The sequence below is a fragment of the Taeniopygia guttata genome, chromosome 1A, assembly GCF_048771995.1.
Source record: "Taeniopygia guttata chromosome 1A, bTaeGut7.mat, whole genome shotgun sequence".
Taxonomy (NCBI): Eukaryota; Metazoa; Chordata; class Aves; order Passeriformes; family Estrildidae; genus Taeniopygia; species Taeniopygia guttata.
The window spans coordinates 31,647,308-31,665,175 of NC_133025.1; the positions used below are offsets into that span (position 1 = coordinate 31,647,308).

Consider the following 17,868-nt stretch of genomic DNA (forward strand, 5'->3'; position numbering starts at 1 on the left):
AGAAAGATAATGTTTACTCACTGAGAGAATTCTAATCCTCAAAAACTTAAAATTTTACCTACCATAAAACATTCTGTCTGTATTACAAGTAGTATAAAAAAATCTCTTTTTTTTCAAATGTTATATATTTGGTTATTTGCATAATTTCTCACAATTAAATGGTAAAAAATGGTAAAATGGTATTTAGGATCATTCCAACTATAATTAACATTTTCTCCTGTTTTGCAATTAATTAGAAAACTGCATTACTAAATACTGCTTGGACATTTCATCTCTAATTAGTCAGATATTGATGAAGCATCCTGCAGAAAAATACTTCACAAATGCAGCTATTGGAGGAATCAAGGCAGGTACTTCTTAAAAGCCTTAAAGACCCTCAGCAAATAAAAATACAGTCAAAAATTACTTTGCATTTTCTGAGAAAAGAGTAATTCTGGGGATGACAAAAAAAAAAGGGGGCAATATGGGGAGAGAGGGTACATGGCTGTTATGGTGTAGTTTTATTTAGTCAGTTGGTTTTATTCATGTTAGTTAGCCTTTATGCTCCCCCATTTGCCCCCTCACAGTTGGTGTGATCCAAGTTGTTTACCCCAAAAGTTCCCACCACGTGGCTCCCCAGTTATGTGTCAATCTTCTCACCTCTCCCTGTTTTCTCCTTATTTGGTTCCACCAATCCGAGTTTGTTCATACCCTTTTGGCTGTCAATCCTGTAACCACCCCCAGTTTCTTCCAGAAAGTTCTGTATCAATCACCCCAGTTTAGCTTTTCTATTTGTCCCCTGACCTTGTGCCACCCCTGCTACATTATCATGGGTTGTTGTATCCCTCTCTGGTTTATCCCCATTGGGCAAGACAGGTTTGCACCCCTGTCCGTCCACCCCCTACTTAAGCTGCTGTAATCTTTGATTTCTTTGGCATTTGTAACTGCACCCACCCAGAGGGCACCTTTCTTGCCCCACTGAGGAAATAAAGGACTCTTTGGGCTCGCAGACAAGTGTCCTTCTCTCATCTCTTCATCTCCTCTCAGCGTGCAGAGTTACCCAAGCTGTGTGCCCACGCAGCAGCAGCAGCACCATCAATGTCCCTCCCCGGAGGTGCCACTCTCGTGATGGCCCATCCGGCCTCACACAGGCAGTGCTGGCTGGCCCATGCATCTTCCCGGCAGGTAGCCTCCACACATGGCCTAATCATGTCAGAATTGGGGCCCAAGCATTTTATTTACTAAGTGAATTCAACTGTTGCTGTCCACACTAAGAATCATTTCACCAGGCAAATGACAAGCAAAAGTACTTATGTATAAAATTCTCTGTAATTCTGTCATATAGGGTTTAAGAATCTAAGAAGTAGCAAAGCAGATGTGTTTCTTAAATCACTTACTCCCATTAGACAAAAGAAGGAAAGTTGCTTTTTTTTATGATGGTAATTTTTTTCAATTCCATAGATTGATGCTGTCCAGTGTATATTCTGTCAATGGGCAGAGTGGTAATTTGGGGATTGATGGAGTGGTAATTTGGGGATTGATGCCAGCAGACCTATATTCTACAAAGAGCCAAAACTGGAGGAGCTTAATGAACCATAGTCAAGTTGCTCATTAGAAAATCAAAACCCCAGAAGAAATCCTTATAACATTCTCAGTATTTTGATAAAACACTAGTAGATGTCAGAAATTATATACTTCCCACTCCTCATAGGCCAAGACACATGGACCACTGCCACAGCTACGACAATGTTATGACTTACATGCCATGTACACTTACTGACAGGCAGATGCAGTGAGGACTAAGGATTGAAATATTCTCTTGCAGGCATCAGTCTTGTATGTAAGTGAACCAAAGTAAAGGGCAGAAAAATGTTTTATCACTGTTCAGCACCTCAGTCCTGAAAGGTCATGCTAAGTGTCAGTGTCACAAAAACACTTCATACAGAGTATGCCTCTTTCAGGATTTTGGGTTTGGTTTGCTGCTCTGAAACTCTGTAAGTAGATTTCTATACACATTCAGCATATGGTTATCCATTCTTGTGGAAATTTATTCTCTCATTTCCCCGTTACATCACAGTCCAATAAATGCTTGTTCTGAAATTAACTATCCTTCTGGATGATGGTCTCAGCAACAAAACCTGAGCTGAGAAATAAAATATAGTTAATGTCCCACTCCTTATAAACTAGAAGGAAAGCTGGAAGCACCCTTTCCAGACCTACTTTTAAAACCTGATTATTTATTTCTTATTAATACATGTATTATATGTATGTGTAACATATTATATTTTTTTTAATTACTAAAAATCTCTGATTATTTATTTGTCTTAGAACTACCAGAAACATTAAATCTAGCTTAAAGAGTTTGATTCACAGGCTCATAACTTGTGAGATATTTCAGACTTCAGTTTAATATTCAGACTTTCAAGGGGCAGCTGCAGATTTTTTCACACATTAGGATTTTGTATTAGACTGCATCATTAAACAACAGATAAAAAAGAAATGAAAATAATAGTTTTAGCATAAATTGCCTCCAATGTTAATTAGTTTTGTTATTTTCATATATGATGCTACTATTCTTTCAATTATCTACTAGTAACACAGGTACCAATTTCAGGATTATGGCACCTACATTTAGGCATTGAAATATAAGTACTCAGTTCAGTTAACTAAATCATAGGTTTTTAAAGACCTCCATGATCAAGTCCACCTTTGCCAGATCACCACCTTGTCCACTAAACCACAGCACTAAGAGCCAGTCATTTCTTGACCACCTCCAGAGATGGTGATTCCACCACCTTACTGGGCAGCCTGTTCAAATGCTTAACCACCTTTTCTATGAACAAATTTTTCCTGATGTTCAACCCGAACCTCCCCTGGAAAAGATTGAGGTTCTGTCCTCTCATCCTGTCACAAGTTGCCTGTGAGAAGAAGCTGACCCTCATCAAGGTACAGGCTCCGGTCAGGCGGTGGTAAAGTCTCCCCTGAACCTCCTCATCTCCAGGTTAAACACCTCAAGCTCCGTCAGCTACTCCTCATACAACCTGGGCTCCAGACCTTCACCAGTTTCACTGCCCATCACACCAATATACTTCTTGTTGTGAGGGGCTCCGAACTGAACACAGTCCTCAAGGTGCAGCTTCACCACTGATGATTACAGAGGGAAACATTATGTTTGACGTTATTGACCTGGTACATCACTATAAAGTCCATCCAAATATCTCAAATATTTTGCCATATTTAAAATGTTCACCATGAATGATTAAAATTCTGCATTTAAGGCAAGTTATTCAACTGAACCTGCTGTGATTTGAAGTACAATTTAGTTGATCCAAAGTAGATAGGCATTTTAAAGCAAGCAGGATCACTTTTTAGGTCTATTGATCAGCAACAGGATTTGATTGTCCAAACATAACCATCTAGAGCCATCTGAAATGCCCAAGAGAAGGGATCAGCAGATGTGATGCAAGCCATTTTGCATCTGATTCAGATATGGTTCTGCAACAATCTGAAGTAGCACTTGGAGGCCAGACAAGATGCTTTAAAGAATTTAAAATTATGTTATACACTTGAATCCTACCCTGGATCTCCCTTGACTATGAAGCTAAACCACCTACCTCCAATTGGAAATGGACACCTATTTTAAGTGTCAGTCTCAAGCTGAATCCTGCCTTTAATGCCCTTTTTTGTAGGTTATGATCAAATTTCCCACACCTAAAGCCAAGAAGCACTGGGTTCTAATTTAAACTCCACAAAGCAGTAACAAGGTGACATACATAGTGTTTTACTTTTTGCAGAACATTGAAGTCTCTAAAGGAGTTTCCTTTGCCATTAAAATAAGATACTGTCATTTAAAATGTAGCTTTGCAAAGGTTCATTATCTGACAACAAAATAAATCACAATTAAAGGTGTATTTACTTTTAATCTTATATAGCTTATGGGGTTTGAGTGTCTTTGGAAAGGAGAGGGCAATGTCTAAAAAGATATTCTTGTCTGGTCCTGTATGCTGGCTCAGGAATTTTATTTGATGATGTACCACTCTACTCCAAATACAAGGAGGTTTAACACATTTTTGAGCAGAGGCTTCAAGATTAAAAAGAATCATTTCAAAAAATAAAATTACTACCATATGTTTGAACAGGCAAGGAAACATAATACTATGAGACCTGTGAGACTGCTATGTCTAGCTGTATCATTCCAAGTCACAAAATTTAATTGCTGGAAAAAGATATTCAGGCCAATCAAGTAACACAAGGGGGTGGTGAAACACAATTGTAGCTGTTATCCAGCTTCTGGATATGATCATATCAGTGAAAAAGTAAATTTCAACCACAAGTTTTATTAGTGCTGAAAATGCTGAGAGATGGCTTCACCTTCACCCTTTCGGTCAAAATCAGCCACCCAAAGAGCTTTTGTTATATGAGATTCTCAGAGTGAATTTCAGAGTATCTGCAATGGCTATGTGAAGGGCTCGACACTCTCTTCTCTGACAGATCTAGGCCATCTGAGCAGGGTTTAAATCTCCTTCGTCACCTCTGAGACTGAAATTAAAAGGAGGTATGCACTACTCAGTCTGAAAGCTCTGTAGTATTGTAGGCTAGCAGAGAAACTGAACACATGAAGCTAACCATGAAGGGATATGATGTTATTTTAAAAGCCAGTTTTAATGATTGTAGTGTCTGTTGCTCAAGTCCTTTAGCTTTTTCTGAAAAAGCTACTGTGTTACACAGATCTTTGAGCAACTGCAGAAGTGAAATCAACTCAGGGTACCAAATGGAAGAGGTAAGCTGAAGCGTAAGATAGAAAGAACAGACTGTGTGTTAAAATCCACTTTGTATTTCTATATTTGATTTTTAATATTAAAAATAATTCTGGATTTAAAATGTTTCTGTCTGTTTTATTGAACCCTGGCCACAAATCAGTTAGACTCACCCAGGAAGCCTGGTGTTGAAAGTCAGTGGAATGGCAAAATGTTAGCTATGCTCAAAGACAGATAAAGGACTAGAGGCTTGAAAGCACTCAGAGGTATGAGGACGTGTCCTCAAATGGCAAAGAAATGGGAAAAATTGCACTTAGTTCAGGAGCCATTACAAGTTCACTGAATATTATACTGGAAAAATTAAAACTCTCGCAGAAAATTACTACTATAACTTATTATGATGATAAAAACAAAACCAATGGGTTGTGCTCCTTTATTACACCACTACTTAATGCAATTAGCATTTATTCATTGAAGTGAGGGGTATTTAACTTAGAGATAAAATTTTTGTAGAAGAATGTATTTATAGGTAAACAGAAGTTCCTAATTGTTAGTATGTTGCCAATAATCAAAGACATTATTGCATTCAATAACAATTCTTTTAAAAAAGGAAATAAAAACACCAAAAAAATGTAGTAGAACAATAGATTTGGGTTCATTTTTCAAAGGAAGTATTTCTTGGGCAGAAGCCTAGGTTAAAAATTGTTTAAATTAAAAAAGGGAAGGACATGGACATCTTCCTGTTCCCCAGTTATGGTTTTGTTTTATTCAATGCTAGAAAGCATTTACAATAGTTAAAAATGAAAAGGCCTTACAAACCAGGCTTCCATAGAAAGTCATAGGCAGACATGCTTTTCTACAATGCATGGTTAGACATTTCTGGGAAATACTAATGAAATGTCTTCCAAAATTATGAAAAGAGCAAAAAAAAAAAAAAAATTAGAATAGAAGGCAGGTACAGTTTCTTTCCTCCAAAGTGGAAACAGCTACTCAGTGCCTGGACAAATTTGCATTTGTCTTGTAACAGTGCTGTGTGAAACACCATCTGCCACTAAGCAGCAGAAACAATTTGACAAAGTATTCATCAAAGTACAAAGAAGTACTTTTCTTACATTCTCAGTTCCTTCTTTTGTTAGATTGTAGTCCCGCTTGTTCTCTGACTCTGGTCATTACTGAAGTACCTTAATAGAGAAACTTTTCTTCTCCTTCACAAAAGAGATCTAATGGATAAAAACGGAAGGTCTTTTTTAAGATCAGACTCACTGGAGAACCTCAGCAACAGCTGATAAAAACAAAACAGAGAAATTGTTTGTCCACTATATTATTTCTTTTTCCAGTGGGCTCCAATCACTTATTTCATGACAATTAATTAAATTCAAGAATTCTCCTGATCTGAGGGGAAAGGAGAAACTAAAGCAAACTGTGATTTTCAAACAATAACTTCTACCAGAAGCAATCATATTGTGGAACCAACTTATCATTTTATAGACAGTTCCATCATCCATTTCCCTCTACCTCCAAAACTACCTGTAGTCCAATACCTAAAAATATTACAGTAGGTCTGATTCACTCTTTGGCAAAGCTCAATTTTAAAAAATGTTCATTAGCCAACAAATAACAACCCCAAAAGTGGAAGAACAGAATAAAGATGCAACTTTAAATCTTTCCAATGACTCATCCCTATTATGATCATCACTGAACTCCACAGACCACTGCTGATCTACGAATATATTGTATATACAGCAAAACTATGCATGTTTATCTCACAGTTTCAGTTGATAATGTTAGACTGTTACATGGCTATTCATATATGGTCAGTACAAAATGTTTTCAGGATTGTTATGCTTACAGGGTTGTAAATGTATTTTACATGCAAAGGCAAGTACCCAGCTGCAAATAAAAAGAATAATCATACCTATGGAGGGACAATAATTTTAAGTCATAATGGTTTGGTCAGTAAATGGAAAAATGTTCTTTTAGGTATTAGATAAAAGTTATACAGATCTTCTGGTCAAGACCAGAATACACACAGAAATTAGAAGAACCAGACAGCTATAAATTCTCTCTCCAGGAAGGAGGCCATGAATTACCAACAACTAAAAAGACACAGAGACCGAAATGTGCAGCTCACAGAATAGCTGTGGACAAATCACAAAATCATAGCTTCTTACTTTTTCCAGTAAAACATAAAGCTTAGGAAGGATTTGGGGCATGCAGACTATTTTATCTCTTTGTTTAATGGATAGGAAGTTTGGGAGACTAAAAAATATTTTGCTTTTAAAATCTGGCTTTGAACCACCTGAATCATTCACTAGTGAGAAATATTTTATTATTTCAGCTGACAGAACTAGGCCTGTCATGATACAATCATAAGTAACCAGAAAAGATTGCAACTGAACTGAAGCAGTGCTGAACCAAAAAGTTTCAAAGAAATGAGGGAAGAAATAAAGCTATATGCTTGATTAATTACTCACCTGTACATTTAGTTATTTGCTCAAACAGGGGTTCAAAGGTGCACAAGGCACAGGTAAATTGTGACCTTACAGTATCCAAGACAGAAGGGAATACACATGTACAAAGGCGACCAGGATTCTACAAATTACCAAAGCTTCTCAGTATATTTTTCGATCATATGTATCTTGTATTCATTTTGAATCTTCATTTAACATGTACAGATTCAGAGAAACTAAATTTTCTCGCAGGAACATTTTCAATATTGTTCCCACAAAGTGAGAATGAGGTATGAGCTCCAATAAGCAACCAATGAAGGAGTCTATCAGAGACTGTTTTGCAGCAGCAGGGACATTTCTACCAACTTCCATGCCAGAGTCATGGATAAGTTTTCCTTCCATTAATCATTTCCATATTTTGCTTAAGTGGAACTCAAAGCAGCAAAAAATAAAAATATTAGCATTTGTGGAAAGATTATTAGGATTCACCACAAGGTGATGCTTCAGCAGGTTGCATATACATTTCGTTTGTATCTATTAACTAGGTATAATCAACCACAATGATAAAGCCAGGATTATATAGCCTGCATTGGTACATATTATTAGATTTAATAAATACACAGATGTCAGGGAACCTTACATGTGAGCCACAAATGTTGAACTCACTCCTTCATTGTAACTGAGTCACCTGCAATTTTTGCCAGCTTGTTATGAGACAACCACTTAGTTTGAAGAATTATCCTAACAAACAGAATATTATGATTACCAAAAGAATACATGAGAACAACACACCAATTCAAAAGTGTCCAAATCTTTGCAATACATATGGAATATTATTTGTGTTTGTGTTCTGGTTTACTCAAAGCATTCTCCTGGGTGAAGAAAGTATATAAACTAATTTTTTTTTTTCATTTAGACAAAGTAAAAATTAACTATCCAGCTAGCCATGTATCTACCTTCATTTTATGTTTTATTAAAATAGCATATGCAGTAGTCTTGTCTATGTTATTGATGACACCATGGTGGCTATTGGACTGATATAGTGGTCTCCATGAGTTTCCAAGTATAAATTAATCCTAATGAAATAATCCCTAGTGCATGAAGATGGAGGAATGCTATCTAAATAATGCCACTTCTGTTGCAGAATTGGTTTCAAATTAATTGTTTCTTTCAAAAGCTATAATTATCAGGAGGAAAGCAGTTAGAAAAAATGAAGTTTAAAAGTGCATAACATTTAATAGCTCATTAAATAGAAAATACATTGTAAATTCGGGAATCAGAATGACTTGCAGCTAACTGTGAGATGATGGGTCATGCACATGAAAAGAGACTTTTCTGGCAGGAGAGAAATTTGGTAATGCTGACTGCAGTCTGCATTCACTTGACATTCGGAAAGATCATATGACACCAATGCAGATGAGGTGAACAGTGAAGAGTAAAAGGAAGGGCAAGGAGAACCAGAGGAGAAAAAGTTAGGTTATGAGCAGCTGAGATATGATGAGGAAGGAGAGAATATAACTGCCATTATTGAGTATTCAATTTTTAAAGTGGAAATGGGAATAAAGTGTCTTCAAGTATTCAAGCAGCTATAGCAGTTGTTGAGTAAACAATTTTCATACAGAGGAATTTTATTAAGAGTTTATTTGATGAATAATTAGCAATGTTTAAAGTTTTCTTCCAATGAAAAAACATACCAAGTGTGTATTTATTCACTGTCAAATATCTCTTCATCATAATGCAACAAAAAAAAAAAAAAGCAAGTCCAAAGATATTTGAAATACTTAAGAATAATTAAGCTGTCAAAAAAATCCTCAAGCCTAAAGCATTATACCACAGTCCCAAAGGGAAAGAAGTTCAGAACAGCTGAGTTAGGCTTAAACTTTCTCCTAGTACATTTTCCATAAGCAGTGACCCCAACAATTACACAAGGGGACACAGACATGATCAGAATGGGAGAAGGCTGCATTTGTGTGTACACAAACAGGTGCATGCCAAGCCAGCCTGCACAATCAGGAGGGCTAAAGCTGCTGAAAACCTCACAGAGTCATCTAAAGGCTCAATGTACAAAGAACTGTAAGCTGTGGGCTCAGAATCACATCTGACACAAAAGCAGTGTACAAGGGGAAGAAAGTTACCCAGAGTTACATTCTCTTATGTTGTTAGGCTTTGGTCACAAGCTGATCTTCTGTGGTTAAATAAAATACTTCTATCAATATAGTGGTTTTAGCTGGGATATAGTAACCTTTCTTAATAGTAGCTCGTGTTTCAGATTTGTGACCCGGCCATGGATAAGGCCACAATACAGCAGGTAACACCCCTGAAAGTGCTGTGGTACAAGGATAAGGCCACTCCAGAGCAGTGGGGCACACTTGAGAGTGACTACGGCTGTGGTCACAGCAGATACAGTCCTGAACAGGCTATGGTCTATGGATAGACCCATGCTGAGCAGCAGCAATCAGGGAAGTTCACTGCAATGTAAAACCCTATGGCCTGGTCCAAAGGACATGGGATGGAGACTGCAATAGATATACATTTAAATTGTTATAAGCCATTATTTGAGTTGCATGTTACAGTAAGTATTACAGTAAGAACCACACAAACCAGTTGAGGACAAACCTTACAACAACCAGTGCAAGGGCAGCAGTGACCCAACCTGAGCTGGTTTTGTGCCCAGTAACTCCACAAAACAACCACCTCTCCTCTCCTGAGTGACCAGCATAGCAAATAGAATCCAAGTCAAGGACTAGATGAACTCAAATGGCATTTTATGGACATTATATACTGGTGAGCCACAGACTAAACAAACAAAAATTGCATATATTACAGAGTGAGAAGGGAAAAAGGGTGGTTAATGAGAGGATATTGAACAACATCTGACCTAAGTGTGATGTAAATTTTAAGAATAAGTGGTAAAGATCGTACTGGGTTAGGCAGGAGCAGAGTTAATATTCTTATAGTAGCTTTTAAGTTGCTGTGTTTTAGATTTGTGATGAAAACAGTGTTGATAGAAGAGATGTGTTTAGTTAGTGCTATACAGTGCTTAAACAGTATCAAGGCCTTTTTTCTCTTCCTCACATTGCTCCACCAGTGAAAAGATTGGAGGTGCGGGACTGCTGGCCCCAAATGGCTGAAGTGATATTTCATATCATATGAGGTCATGCTCAGCATAGAAAGGCACAGGGAAGAAGCGGGATTTGGCATACATTTCACAAGTCACTGCTATGTGTGATGGAGCTCCGGTTTCCTGGAGATGGCTGCACTCCTTCCTGCCAGTGCAAAGTGCTGAATTAATTCCTTGTTTTGCTTTGCTTGTGTGTGCAGCTTTTGCTTTACCTATGAAACTGTCTTAACCCACAAGTTTTCTCACTGTTACTGCTCCAATGCTCTTCCCCATCTCACTGTGAGGGAGTGAGCAAGTGGCTGAGTGGGCCAAGCTGCCCACTGGGGCTAAATCAGAACAATCACAATGACAATGTTTATAACCAGAATAATAAAATCTCATTGCCATAAAGGAAAAATAAATCTGCATTAGGGAAAAAAGTCCAACACTTCCTAAATCAGAAGCTCAATCAGGATTCACTGCCACTTCTTTTGAATGAATTTGAACATCCATTGCACAAATACCAGCGTAATGCCTTCCCTGTAAAGGTTTTGGCACTTCAACAGTTATGCATTTTAAATATTACCTTAATTCCAATGCAAGGTTTATCCCTCGTGAATCTAGACTGAACAGAAAAAAGCAGGATCATAATAATGAGAAATGTCAGTGTACTGGCTGATAATACCATATCTAAATTTACAGCATGTTATGTTAGAATATAAATACAATATTTCTTGTGTCTTGATCCAGTAAGACCATAGAACTGAACTTATCTCTCTCTATTTGCTGGTGTTACCAGATCATAAGATAAAACATCCCATCTTGTTTAATAATACCTTATTGTTGCAATGCATAGATTGACATACTTTTACCCTAAATTTTTAAACTTAGGTAAAAGAGTCTGAAGAGAGGATATAGCCCAGAGAGGGTATTCTTCTCTTTAATGGTGCTGAAACAGACCTTTTTTTTTTTTTTTTGCAACTAGGCTCTAAACATGACCTAATTTCCTGCACAAATACCAGAGCCTGATATGCTTAGTCAGAAATTTTACTTTGGTGACACACCAACAACACCCTATTTGAAAATTTACATTATTGTAATAGTAGCCTCTAACTTTATAATGCAGAGTGCCCATACACCTGTAGAATCTTTCTGAAAATTTCTTGCTGTTACATAGTCTCTTTTCTGAATATAATGGGATTGAAGATTCATAAAAGGTGTAGGAGTGGTAAACCACTAAAATAAAGCTCAAGTCTTAAATTTATACCCATAATACAGACACAAACATAGCTATCGAAACAGTACCTCACCTACATGCCTTCAGCATAGATCAGTCTAATTAGAAATATTTATTCAGGCTCAAATCAGAAAATACTTAAATCACATAATTAATTTGATTGGTCCCATTGAAGCCACACCAGCTGAAATGTCTCACATGATCAGCCCTCAAGTTTTACCTCTCTGCACACATTAGGAACATATCCTAATTTTTCCCAGTGGCGACTTTTGGGACTTGGACACTTCTCTTCAAACCAAACTAAGACTACTAATTCATCTTACATAAATCATGAGACAAGCCTCAGATGGTACTCACTTTCATCTCTTACTGGAAAAGATCCACATTTCAAACAGTTTACAACATACAAATAGCACAGAAAGACATTAGGTTTCCTCAGAGGCACCAAGCCATTCTCTGAGACTTGACTATATGCAATAACACAATACCCAGTGACAAACTATCATTGAGCCTAGAACCTGAAAGGCCAAACAGGTATCTTAAATGGGAACAAACACTGAAAGTCTCATCTGAAAGGGGGCTAGAGTCCATGGTTTGAATACAGTGCTCACAGATCTCCCAAATGTACAGTCACAAGGCCGAAGGCAGCACCTATCCTAAGGCTGCATGACTGCACGTCAAAGGCTTTGGTACAGGTTCTCTCATACACAGTTTCACATGGTGAGGGGCAAGGCAGGGACAACCTGTAACCAAGAAGACTGTTCTGTATAAAGATACTCAGATGAGCATGAAAATCCACTGGGTGACCCAAGGGCTGAGCCACACCCTCTACCCCGTCCATGATACAACCTGCCAGGCAGAGATGAGGAAGAACACCCACTACATAACTGACTGCTTTGTGGCAGGATGGATCAGAGGCCACAGCTCTGCCTTATCAATATGTGATGCAGAAAATGCAGTGAGGGAGTAGAAGAAATCCAATATGAGAATATCACTGCAAATGTGAGAGACTAGTCAGGTCTGTGCTCCTGTCTCTAAAAGAGCTGGTGTGAGACTGCATGTTACTGACAGATTTATTTTAGAAATGTTTTATATCCTGCTTTTAAACGTGAAAAAAAAGCAAAAGCAATGCACTAAGCAGCTGCAGTTTGATTCTTGTAAGTAAAGTAAATATGCAGCACTGCAATACTGCCTCCTTGCATTTCAAGAAAGAAATTGCTTTATTGAATCAAGACGGTGATCCATCTAGTCCAGTACCTCATCTTCAAATACTGGACCTTAATATAGCAACAGAAAAGGCAAGAAATATTCCACAGAGAGAGAGGCCAGCATACAACCAAGACTAAACATTTATGTATTTTAAAAGTGTTTGATATTTACTGACTCATTTATTAATATTTTGCTATTTATACAACCAGTTAGGTTTGTTGAACTGTGATTGTTTATTATTTACTTGTGAAGTTTGCCAGTGTAAAGCACCTTCTGCTGCATTAGCTTTGATTTGTAATAGAGGCATAGAATACCAAACAATCAGAAGTCAAAAAATGCTATGTGTGCTTTCACCTGAGTGCTACCCTGTACCGTGGCTTTCCCCTTGGCATTGTTAAAGGGATGCTCACAGCTGAGGCGGCTGTATACAATGCTGTCCTGGTGCCAAGAGACCTGTGTTCAAGTTTCCTATTACAAGATCAGCAAGATGTGAAGTGAGGCAACTAGAAAATGCAAGCTATGAACCTAGCACAGATTAGGAGGTTTGCTAAACTTCAAAGATGAGGGGAAAAAGCATCTTCTAACTTTTTACACATGCAATTATATAAATTATTCTTCCACACCACAAAACATATAGGAGCCTCTCCTATAAGTGTTTAGTTACAGCCTAAGGATCAAATCCATACAAAGCATTTTCCAGTGCTACTTCAAGCAACAGCTTGAAGTGCATTCTACAGATCACTGTACCAATGTATTCAGACAGAAAAAAAAGCTAAGAAAGCTTTTTTCAGTGACTTAATCTCTTAATCATTTTATCTAACTATGTAGTGTCATGCCATACCTGGTAGTTATGTTAACTACTTTAACTAGTAAAGTGTAAAGTCTTTGCTTTCTCTTTTCTATCTCCAAAGTCTTTTTCAAAATACATGACATAAAAGAAGCTATATGAAGATGCCTTGAATTGTTTATCTTAAAAATGTGACTGTTCTGCACTAGTAGTATGAAAAGGTACATTAGCTGGCCATTATTATTTTGTTATCTCTTTTGATAAATAACTCACTAAATATGGCAAACAAGAGTGGTTGCTTGGCTATATAAAGAAACAAAGCATAAACCCTTCCCAAGTTCTACAAGAGCAAAAGGAGATAGTTCTGTGGCTGTCACCATAAAAAATGAACTACATTACTATTGATGTTTCCACATTCATTCCTATGTCTGGTGAATGTTAGATATCTGAACTTAGTAATGAGAAGAAGTGTTTCAAAGTAAATATCAACAGTTTATAAAACCAAATCAATGATCCAAATTTTCTGTTGAAATAGCCCTAAGAGTGAACTTCTGTTTTTAAAAAATATTTCAAATGTGAAAGTGTGTACTTACAATGGACTCTGTGAAGCTGTGTATACTATGACACTGTTTTATCATGATGAAAAAAAAAGAAAACAAAGCACAAGCAAAATCCTTCAAGTAATGAAGGATTAAATTCACACTCTTAAATTCAGTGATCTAAGGATAATGGAGCAAATACTCCAGCTGGTTTAAAATGTCAGACCTGCAACTACTCCAAGACAGGAATGAAAGTCTAAATCAGCTGGTGATAACCCTCAACACAAAAATGATCATGAACAGGGACAGGTCAGTATTAAGTTCTGCTGCCACAGGACTCTTCTGTTACATTCATCCTTACACAGCTTTTTCCTCAAGGCGTTAAAAATTCAAAAGGTAAATGAAAAATATATTTTCCAATAAAAAGCAATCGCTACCTGAATTACTTGGACAGGCAATAGAAAAATGATGAAAGACATTTAAATGAGATGCTTAAATAGAGATTGAAAACATGAAACTCAACATTAACTAATTAGATTGTAGGGTCTTCCATTGCTTTAGCCTCTGTATTACCATGCAGTCTTTGTTTACTGCCATTTATCTTCTTTGTTTGATGACATTTGACTAATAAATACATTGATGAATTGCATCTGTAAATGCCATCCATACATCACAAAAATAGGATGTACTCAGTGCTTCTGGCACACTGATGCTAAAGGATCTTGTTTTATTTGAACTTTCAGTACTTAACAAAGGAAATATTACTGCTCTGCTGGATAAATTTCCTGATTTTTATTTTAATTTTCAGTGAGCAGACAACTGCAGAATAATGTGATTTAATGAAGCATTTCTAATAAAATCCTGCAGAAGATAAAACAGAGGCATAACCGCTTGCTCACTGCTAGTTGTATCATTTGGAATAATTTTTCAAGATGGTGATCACATTTCTGTGTAGATGAGTATTAGGTATTGTGATTTTCTGTCTTCCAAGTCAGTGATTTCCTTTAGTGAGATAACTAGTTAGCACTGTTGCATTACTTATTTATAGTAAACAAAACATACAACATAATCAATGCAACATCTTTCTAGTACATTATTTAGGCTTTACACTGCTTGGTAAGTAACAACACAGACAGCAATAAATTTTGGTGTGAAGATGCTCAGATATTAGAAACTTCATGGTTATATTTTGCTTACCAAAAACATACTGCCTGTATTTGTAAAGATGTCCTTCATCAAGTCTGTCATCACCTGTCATGAAATCATGAAACTTCTTGGCTGCTACATTTTTCTCTGCCATAACAATTCAGTGTAAAGTATTATTTGCTTTATGTAAATCTAGACAGGGCTCAATGAATCATCACTTTGCAACCTGCCAGTAAAACAATCTCCAATATCCATCTGTACACACATCTATTTACTTTCATTCAGAACAAGTTTTTAATGTATTCCCCACCAGAATAATCAAGTGCACTACAGGCATCTGCACATAAAACTGAGATCTCCCAGATCATAAGAGACAGGTAAAAAAGTTACCCCATGTGTTCAATATGATTAAAGGTACTGGCAGCTTAGTCATCATTCTCCGATTAAAACAGCAAGACAGAATAAAGATTTTATCTCAGTCGCCTACTGTCATCAGTGTATCTAAAGTTAATACTACATTTTTGAGGGATCTTCTGTGTACAAAAAAATATGCAGAACTAGTGAGTAGTAAATCTGATTTGCAGTATCAACTGAGAAAAGATTTCTACTGAAATTATGGTAGGTAATTTACATTTATAAGAATAACTACTGGTAATTGGGATTATGTGAAACAAAACCCACATGGTTTTCAATACTGTTTCAGTAGTATCAGCTCTCTGATATAAAATATTAATAGTGAAATTTATATTAATTACTTTACTACTGTTAATTATACACTCACAACACAATTTAGGCATCAGTATGAGATGACAGCACAATTAATGTGCAAAAATATAATTAAACTTGTAATCTTTGCCGCCTCTGATAAAAATATCTTAGTATGCTCTTTCCCAACTTCAGCTAAGCTCTCCTCCTAGCATCACTGAACTACTATGTTTCGAGTGTGTACCAAACACTACAGGTAAGAATCTTAATTTCTCAATTTGACTTAAATTAGCCCATAAAGTAGCTTTAAAGTGCTAAACATATAGTAGGCTGAATGCTAAAGTCTGAAACTAGTTGGTAAGACAGAGAAACCAGATAACAATTATCATTTAGTCAATAGTAATTTAAATGTATCCACTGTGGTGCAAAGACCCTACGACCCGGAATCCTTTATGGGGTTTTCAGAGAAAGGAGTTGAGTAGGTTTATTATTTAAATTGACAGCTCTGCAGGAGTCAAAGCATGGTTCTTTAAATAATGAGCCAATGTCTACTGGGGGGAGGATGGTAGAACTGAGGTACTTATAAAAAAAAAAAATACTGGTAAGCTCCAAAGGAGAACTGTAGTTACACATATTATTTAAAATGCTTTAAGCAATCATTTTAACTCCCGTAGGAATTAAATATACAGAAGAGCCATGCGTAGCAACCCCTAACAGGGCAGTGCAAGCTCTTGCTCTTTATTCTTTGCATTGATAACCTGGTATCCGATCCCACAGCTCCACAGGAATAAAGCAGGTTAATTTAAAACTTTCTCTACAAAAGCAACGTGGATAGACAAGGTATGTTTCATAGTATATACGCACAACTTGGAGAGCACTACAGAGAAAAAGAGAAAAACGGAGCCATGAATCTTCCCTTTATGGCTTTTTTTTTTTTTTTTATTTGTTTTGTTTTTAGAGGACGCACAAAGCGACTATCCGCTCTTCCAGCCGTTCTCTCGAACGCGGCCGATAAAGCGTCCGGGCACAGTAATCCCCAAGTGCCTGAAGGTCCTGCGAGTTAGCGGCCACCCCTTCCATAAAAGTTGAAAACCGGGTGGGTTCCCCTGCTCCCCCCGCCTCCCTCTCGGCTCTGTTGAACTGTTCTTTTAAGTAAAAATCAAATAAAATTAAAAGGGAAAACAGAAGTCTTGAGAATCGCCCGGCGAAAGGCTGCAGCCGGCTGCTTCAGGTGCCCAGCAGCAGGACGGCAAAGCAGCTCTTCACATCCGGCTTCGTCCAACTTCAGGGCAGCGGGCGGGCGCAGCCCGCGGCAGCCGCTCCGCACACCTCACACCTGGGCCCGCCGCGGCCGCTGGCGCCCGCCGCCCGCGGGGTTTCCGCCAGCCGCGAAGAGTATCACCCGGCGGCCCCACCAGCGCCCAGACAGACACACACACAGACACACGACCCTGGAGCGCTCCGCTCACCTACCTGCAGTCCCGATTCTTGCTAGAAATGCCTAGCGATCGGCCGCCTCCCGTCCGGGGGGAGCTCCAGCCTTACCGCCCGGGCATCGCCGGCACACGCCCCGCGCCCCGCCAGCGCTCGGGGGCATGGAGCGGCGCCGTGCCGCGTCCGCTCGGCTCCCCTCGGCAGCAGCCGTCCGCGGGGCCCGGCTCTCACACCCCGCCTCTCTGGGAATACACCAGGAATCCGGCTAAGAGATGCTAGGGAAGGGTGAAGTAACTGGGAATTGAGAGAAGACTTGAAGTGTTTCTTATGCACGATTTCAGAGTATCGAGAAAAAAAAAAATAGAAAGGACGAAGTATAGTTAAGCTATTGGAACAGCGGAGATAGGTACGTCCTGCAGCCCAGTACGGCTTCGGCCCCTACGCCAGCTGCGCTTGGTTCCGATTCAGCCCCGCCGGCAGAGGAAGGAGGAGAAGCCGGCGCGTCCTGCAGCAGTCCCTCCGTTA

General features: G+C 38.2%; 1 protein-coding gene across 2 annotated transcripts in view; it reads right to left on the reverse strand.

The window, feature by feature from the left end:
- Nucleotides 1–17,521, reverse strand: part of TAFA2 (TAFA chemokine like family member 2) — a 184,006-nt gene extending 166,485 nt beyond the window's left edge. For both annotated transcript variants that reach the window (XR_012053126.1, XR_012053127.1), the window contains exon 1: nt 17,383–17,521. The gene's annotated coding sequence lies outside the window, so the exon portion shown is untranslated. The remainder of the gene's footprint in view (nt 1–17,382) is intronic.
- Between the last annotated feature and the right edge of the window lie 347 nt (nt 17,522–17,868).